Raw genomic sequence first — 8,663 nt, 5'->3', positions numbered from 1 at the left:
TTTTAAGTAAAAAGTAATTATGTTAAATAAATATTTTTTAATTCATTTCTACAGTCACATGTCAGAGTGTACCAATGCGGTCACAACCGGATATGGCAACCCTATCTGGGCATCATCCCCTTGGAATGAGAACATGACATTCATACGAACTTATCCACAGCATGCAATGTATTGGCATAGTTACATATTAGTACACTGTCTTTCAAACAGAAATTTCTGGAAGTTCTGTCTGTGTCACCCATCAATCAATTTTCTTGTTTTATTAATATACAAAAACCCATACTCTGTGTTATTCTAACAATCTATGCATATTTCTATAGATTCATTGAATGTCATGCCAGTTTCTTTCATGTATTTGATAAATGTGTTTCAAATTCGTATTGTCCTGTTTGAAGGCGATAAAAAGGTTTGCATTATCCCTTACAAGTTGCTTCAGAATCCTAAAGTGTTTGGCTCAGATAAAAGACGTCAAATATCTCCATACCTGAGTGTGGCTTTCCACAGTTACATCACCAAAAATGAGTTCACTTTTAGGGCTCAGGTAATAGGATGTTACGTATGTTACACCATCAATGTCTGACAGTATCTCCTGTAAAAGCTGGTGTCTGGTTGTTTTTAAAAATAGATACACATGCTCAAAGGGAACACCATCAGGATGTGTTGTTGTTGTTGTGGTCTTCAGTCCTGAGACTGGTTTGATGCAGCTCTCCGTGCTACGCTATCCTGTGCAAGCCTCTTAATCTCCCAGTACCCGCTGCAGCCTACATCCTTCTGAATCTGCTTAGTGTATTCATCTCTTGGTCTCCCTCTATGATTTTTACCCTCCATGCTGCCCTCCAGTACTAAATTGGTGATCCCTTGATACCTCAGAACATGTCCTACCAACCGGTTCCTTCTTCTAGTCAAGTTGTGCCACAAACTCCTCTTCTCCTCAATTCTATTCAATAACTCCTCATTAGTCATGTGATCCACCCATCTAATCTTCAGTATTCTTCTGTAACACCACATTTCGAAAGCTTCTATCCTCTTCTTGTCCAAACTATTTATCGTCCATGTTTCACTTCCATACATGGCTACACTCCATACAAGCACTTTCAGAAATGACTTCCTTACACTTAAATCAATACTCGATGTTAACAAATATCTCTCCTTCAGAAACGCTTTCCTTGCCATTGCCAGTCTTCATTTTATATCCTCTCTACTTCAACCATCATCAGTTATTTTGCTCCCCAAACAGCAAAACTCCTTTACTACTTTAAGTGTCTCATTTCCTAATCTAATTCCCGCAGCATCACCCGACTTAATTCAACTACATTCCATTATCCTCGTTTTGCTTTTGTTGATGTTCATCTTATATCCTCCTTTCAAGACACTGTCCATTCCGTTCAACTGCTCTTCCACGTCCTTTGCTGTCTCTGACAGAATTACAATGTCATCGGCGAACCTCAAAGTTTTTATTTCTTCCCCATGGATTTTAATTCCTACTCCGAACTTTTCTTTCGTTTCCCTTACTGCTTGCTCAATATACATATTGAATAGCATCGGGGAGAGGCTACAACCCTGTCTCACTCCCTTCCCAAACACTGCTTCCCTTTCATGTCCCTCGACTCTTATAACTGCCATCTGGTTTCTGTACAAATTGTAAATAGCCTTTCGCTCCCTGTATTTTACCCCTGCCACCTTCAGAATTTGAAAGAGAGTATTCCAGTCAACATTCTCAAAAGCTTTCTCTAAGTCTACAAATGCTAGAAATGTAGGTTTGCCTTTCCTTAATCTTTCTTCTAAGATAAGTCGTAGGGTCAGTATTGCCTCACGTGTTCCAACATTTCTACGGAGTCCAAACTGATCTTCCCCCAGGTCGGCTTCTACCAGCTTTTCCATTCATCTGTAAAGAATTCGTGTTAGTATTTTGTAGCTGTGACTTATTAAACTGATAGTTTGGTAATTTTCACATCTGTCAACACCTGCTTTCTTTGGGTTTGTTATTATTATATTCTTTTTGAAGTCTGAGGGTATTTTGTCTGTGTCATACATCTTGCTCACTAGATGGTAGAGTTTTGTCAGGACTGGCTCTCTCAAGGCTGTCAGTAGTTCCAATGGAATGTTGTCTACTCCCGGGGCCTTGTTTCGACTTAGGTCTTTCAGTGCTCTGTCAAACTCTTGATGCAGTATCATATCTCCCATTTCATCTTCATCTACCATCTCTTTCATTTCCATAATATTGTCCTCAAGAACATCGGCGCTGTATAGACCCTCTATATACTCCTTCCACCTTTCTGCTTTCCCTTCTTTGCTTAGAACTGGGTTTCCATCTGAGCTCTTGATTTTCATGCAAGTGGTTCTCTTTTCTCCAAAGGTCTCTTTAATTTTCCTGTAGGCAGTATCAACCTTACTCCTGATGAGATAAGCCTCTACATCATTACATTTGTCCTTTAGCCATTCCTGCTTAGCCATTTTGCACTTCCTGCCGATCTCATTTTTGAGACGTTTGTATTCCTGTTTGCCTGCTTCACTTGCTGCAGTTTTGTATTTTCTCCTTTCATCAATTAAATTCAGTATCTCATCTGTTACCCAAGGATTTCTACTAGCCCTCATCTGTTTACCTACATGATCCTCTGCTGCCTTCACTATTTCATTCCTCAAAGCTACCCAATCTTCTTCTACTGTATTTCTTTCCCCCATTCCTGTTAATTGTTCCCTTATGCTCTCCCTGAAACTCTGCACAACAACCTCTGGTTCTTTCAGTTTATCCAGGTCCCATCTCCTTATATTCCCACCTTTTTGCAGTTTCTTCAATTTTAATCTACAGTTCATAACCAATAGATTGTGGTCTGAGTCCACATCTGCCCCTGGAAATGTCTTACAATTTAAAACCTGGTTCCTAAATCTCTGTCTTACCATTATATAATCTATCTGAAACCTTTTAGTATCTCCAGAGTTCTTCCATGTATACAACCTTCTTTCATGATTCTTGAACCAAGTGTTAGCTATGATTAAGTTACGCTCTGCGCAAAATTCTACCAGGGGGCTTCCTCTTTCATTTCTTAGCCCCAATCCATATTCACCTACTATGTTTCCTTCTCTTCCTTTTCCTACTGTCGAATTCCAGTCTCCCATGACTATTAAATTTTAAACCTCCTTCACTACCTGAATAATTTCATCAATTTCTTCATCATCTGCAGAGCTAGTTGGCATATAAACTTGTACTACTGTAGTAGGCGTGGGCTTTGTGTCTATCTTGGCCACAATAGTGCGTTCACTAGGCTGTTTGTAGTAGCTTACCCACACTCCTATTTTTTTATTCATTATTAAACCTACTCCTGCATTACCCCTATTTGATTTTGTATTTATAACCCTGCATTCACCTGGCCAAAAGTCTTGTTCCTCCTGCCACCGAACTTCACTAATTCCCACTATATCTAACTTTAACCTATCCATTTCCCTTTTTAAATTTTCTAACCTACCAGCCCGATTAAGGGATCTGACATTCCAAGGTCCGATCAGTAGAGCACCAGTTTTCTTTCTCCTGATAACAATATCCTCTTGAGTAGTCCCCGCCCGGAGATCCGAATGGGGGACTATTTTACCTCCGGAATATTTTACCCAAGAGGACACCATCATCATTTAGTCATATATTAAAGCTGCATGCCCTCGGGAAAAATTTCGGCTGTAGTTTTCCCTTGCTTTCTGCCGTTTGCAGTACCAAAACAGCAAGGCCGTTTTGGTTAGTGTTGTAAGGCCAGATCAGTCAATCATCCAGACTGTTGCCCCTGCAACTACTGAAAAGGCTGCTGCCCCTCTTCAGGAACCACACGTCTGTCTGGCCTCTCATCAGATACTCCTCCATTGTGGTTGTACCTACGGTACAGCTATCTGTATGTGTTAGCAGTAACAAAATAATAATGGTCTTACCACAGTCCAATGGGCACTAACAATAGCACATATATATTTGGGAATGAGTAGTTCATTCAGCTTCTCCTCCTCCTCTTCCTCCTCCTTCTTCTTCTGGTTTCCAACATCATTGCAGGACCAATTAGTTACTACAAAGTCCTTGTGGCAAGGGTGTTTAGTCCACTCAACCTTGGTGATGACTGTAGGTTTATGTTAGGATGCAGAGGATTTTATATATAGAGAGAAATAAAATACATGTGACTCTTACACTTTTATTCCACTCATAAATTCTTACATGTAGCTGGTTACATGTACAGGGTTAAATAGGTCTGTAGTTCAGTGCCTTCATCAGGCATGGCTGGTTTGGACATATTTCTGTGTATTAATGCACAGCTTGTGCAATAGAGTTGTGTGGTGATTTCTTCTGTTGGGTTAAGAGCTTGGCATGCTAACCTTGTTAAATTGATCCACATTTTCTTGTAGAATCTGCATATGTATGGTTGCCATCTTAGCCACTTGTCTTCAGATTGTTAAATTGCATAACTGGCATACATTAAATTTGAACTCAATTGGCTACCATTTGTTTCCTAAAGAACTGATGTCTGTTTCATGTAACATTACACACAGATTCGATAAGCTACGACATTGCATCAGAGTCATGAGTTTGTTTCAAAGTATGACTATTGTGATAAGTGCTTTCAATCAAATGGAGAATGCCAGCTACATAGATCATCTCCTATTAAACTGACTGTGTTGACATTAAGGAAGCAAATAAAATAGATGATTTTATAGGTGTTCTTCTTCTTTTTTCTTTGATATAAAAATATGTGTGGTTGATGTAGCTCAGTCAGTTGGTAATGGGGCACTTTGTTCCTCTTTTTTGTGTGAGTACCTGACTTAGCTGCTATGATAGTGCATCTTTATGTACTCTTTATAGTGTACATATCATGGAAGCCAGTGATAGATATGTAAGCCTATGCAGGAACATCCATTTATTGCATTGTAAACATCTGCAGCCTGGTACTTATGAGTGTCTTCTTGAAAAGTGAGAGAAAATTGTAATGAATTACTCCAAAACTGGAAAAGCGTTGTAAGTTGGTATGCTTGCAGGGTATGCACATTGGCAGTGGTTCTTAAGCATTTAATGACCTGTATCTACATTTGTATTCTGGAAAAGTGGTGTAAATTTGCAGAATTTTAACAAATAGCCCCAAAACTGTAAACTGCATCCCACAGCAACTGAAAATGGCGAAAGTAATACCCCTATATAAAAAAGGTGATCAGCAATGTATGGTAACTATTGGATTGTGTCTCTACTGTAAGGGCTTTCAAAAATTATTGAAAAAGTGTTCCTTTCACAACTAACTACATTCTTTGACAAGAATAATACTGTTTCTGGATGTCAACATGGCTTCAGACAACAGTGATCAACTGAAACAGCCACTTTCAACCTGATAAACCGTGTCTTAAATGCAGTGGACAACCAGAGAAATATCTCAGGATTATTCTTGGACCTAACAAAAGCTTTTGATGTGATTGATCATTCTGTGCTCCTGAGGAAGCTTGAATGGTGTGGTGTAAGATGTGTGCTAGATCAGTGGATAGAATCATATTTGGAATATTGTTTTCAGGTAACTGAAATTAAGTATATGGAAGGAAGGAAACTCCAGGTACATCTTTCAGAACCATGTGGACTAAGTCATGTTCTTCCACCACACTCTATTTTATGTCCCTTTCTTTTTTGGTACACATTAATGATTTCCTATCACACTTTAGGGATTCTGAACCAATACTGTTTGCAGATGATACCAGTCTATTGACTGAGGGAAATAAAGAAGAAAATCTTACTGCATCTGCAAAAGACATTACAGAAGAAGTGTCTGAATGCTAATAGTTAATCCCCAAAAATCAATACTCATGAATTTTCACACAGATCATAATAAAAATGTGGCACAAACCCTAATATGTATAGATAACCAAAACATTAGTTCTGACAATGAAACTAAATTTCTTGGCATTCATATTTTGGAAAATCTTAAATGGAGCACTCATATTACATCCCTAAATTCAAAATTAGCAAAAATGAGCTATGTAATAAGAATTCTTTGCAAGAATACTAGTGGCCTGTATACTTCACTCGTGTACATTCACTGCTGAAGTACGGACCATTTTCTGGGGAAATGTACACCAGGCCATAACAGTGTTTAGGAAACAAAAGACAATTATAAGAATAATGAAACAAGTGGGCAGCAGAAAACCATGCAAAACATTCTTTAAAGATCTAACGATCTTACCCCTTCCCTGCATTTTTATACTGGAAGTAGTCGCGCATGTCAAAAATGTATACTGAGAAAAGAAAACCTTTTTCCTCAAAACAAAAGTTTCCATGATTACAGTACCAGGTCAGACAGTGACATACATGTTAATCATTGTAACACCACATTATGCCAAAAAGGTGTATATCATGTAGGAACAAAACCATACAACAGACTATCAAGACATAAAATCTCTTCCTGAACTATGGAGCTTCAGCCTACCTTCTGAAAAACTACTACTATTCAATCTAACAATATCTTGAGCAAGAAAAAATGTAATTAGTATCTTTAATTGTAGAAATGACTTAAAAATATACAGTATTTAAAATGTAATTATTAACTGCATACATCCAATATGTTATAAAAATTTGAATAATGTATGTTTGATGTTTGAAAAGCCAATAGATAAAAAGGTTTGCTGTCCAATATCCTGTGTACAATATATGTACTGAAAAAGAGATTTATATGGACAAATAAATAAATAAATAAAAATATTACAGAAAATACCATTGGGCACAATTATCCTACTGGAAATTTTGAATACCACCTGAATTTGCTGCTGCTGCTGCTGCATTTAATCAACCAAGGTCCAGAGCACAAATGCTAAGTCCTGTCTCATGAAGCTGAATACCTAAGGAGTATTGGTGTTGGGGGCCTATTGGTGTGGGAGGTTATACTGACAGTTTTGGGTCATAAATTATTGTCATTAAGATTAGGCTTGTGGCGACAGTCAACTGCCAGTAACTTCACTGGTGAAGTGCAGAGTAAATGGTCTTTGGAGACTGGAGTTCTTTGGGTAGTCCTGTCTACTACTTGACTGAGTGATACACGTGTCAGGAATTTCTGCAATGTTTTCCTTGTGTTCTCTGTAATCATATGAACCTTAATAAAAGTGTCTTACCACAATAAGTTGGAGTTTTCTGTGCGTGGCCCGTCACTATAGCCAAAAAAGCCACATTGGTGACCCCGAGTCGTGAAAATATGTTGCCATCGCTCGCTGTGTATGACCGGTTTCGCACCAGTAGACAATGTCGCAGCCTCCAGTTTTTCCGGCAGTGCAGGACGCCGCAACCGCAGAATGGACATTCGACTGTGAAGCGCAACGCTTTACTCCGTGTGCTACTAATACACCTGGAATGTTCATATCTCCGGTGTTTGCCACGCCTGGCCAGACGACTCTAACCTCTGCCGGCATACCACACCGGGCGCTGTATACATCGTCGCGGATACCTTCTATGGCATTCTACACTCGACAGAATGCTCCTCCAGCACAAGACCCTGGAAACCCCGAGTTTCTACTGCACAACATGTACCACGCGGCTGTCCAGTTTGTGGGTCCACTTGCACGGCCGCCCCCTCCTCAGTGCGGCCCACCATTTAACATGTCCCCGTCTGCAACGGTTGAAGGGATACTCGCGCCAACTGCGCCGGGCCATTTATATGCCTATCCATCCTGCCACCACATCCACACCTCAGGCGACACACCCGCCGTGGTTCTGCCCCGTCACTCAGCGCTCAATCGCGATCTTATGCCTCTGCTCGAGATTTCGGCTGCATCGGCAGTTGATCCTACCACACCTGCCGCGCGGTGTGGCCGTACAGATCCCGTGCCTACAAGGACTTGATACTACGTCTCGCCTACACAGTTAACGGATGTTCAACGCAACACATCGCCCATCACTGAGGCACAGTTCGCACCAGCGAACACCATGCAGAATCCCTGTATGTTTTGTGCCTTTCCTACAGCCCCACAAGCACTGCCCCTGGTCGTTTTCCGAAGCTGCAGCCGTTACAACTGGACAACCTAGTGATGTGATTTACCTTGATGGACAACATGTTGGACATACACAGTATGGCGGATGACAACACTCGATTTGTGTGTCTAGTGAACCGCCTGCACAACCACCCTGATCTCATCAGTGACTTGTTGCTGAACCCACCCAAGAGCAACAAATATGTCTCTGCTCATGCATTACTCATTGAACGCCTCTCTCGTCCACCAGCTGATACGATTCACAACATAATTTACGACGAGACTTTAGGCAACATAACACCCTCACAGCTGTGGCGACGCTTGAGTGCCCAGGTCAGCACTGAGATCTTGCCGAGCTTAGCGCTCTGGGCATTGTGGTTGGTGAAGCTGCCGCAAGAACTACAGTTACATTTGCTTCCACATACCACAGCATCATTCGAGGATAAACTACTGCTGGCAGACCAGGCATATGCCATTATTCAACACAGCCACCTCCCTCTGCGCAGCACAGTGCCTAATACTGCCGAGGTTGATAATCCGGTGATTATACTTCCACTGTCGGGCGATAGAGGCCGGGCGTGTGCGTATCACGGACAGTACATGCAACAGGAGCCATCTAGCGGTCAAGACCCAGAACCGCCAGCAGGTCAGCAACAGCCTCTCTCCATCCCAACCGGGCTAGCACCTGCTCGCCCCGCCTTTCC

This window comes from Schistocerca serialis, chromosome 5 (genome assembly GCF_023864345.2).
Source record: "Schistocerca serialis cubense isolate TAMUIC-IGC-003099 chromosome 5, iqSchSeri2.2, whole genome shotgun sequence".
Classification (NCBI taxonomy): domain Eukaryota; kingdom Metazoa; phylum Arthropoda; class Insecta; order Orthoptera; family Acrididae; genus Schistocerca; species Schistocerca serialis.
The sequence above is the reverse complement of the archived record's forward strand: the minus strand, read 5'-3'. Positions refer to the sequence as shown.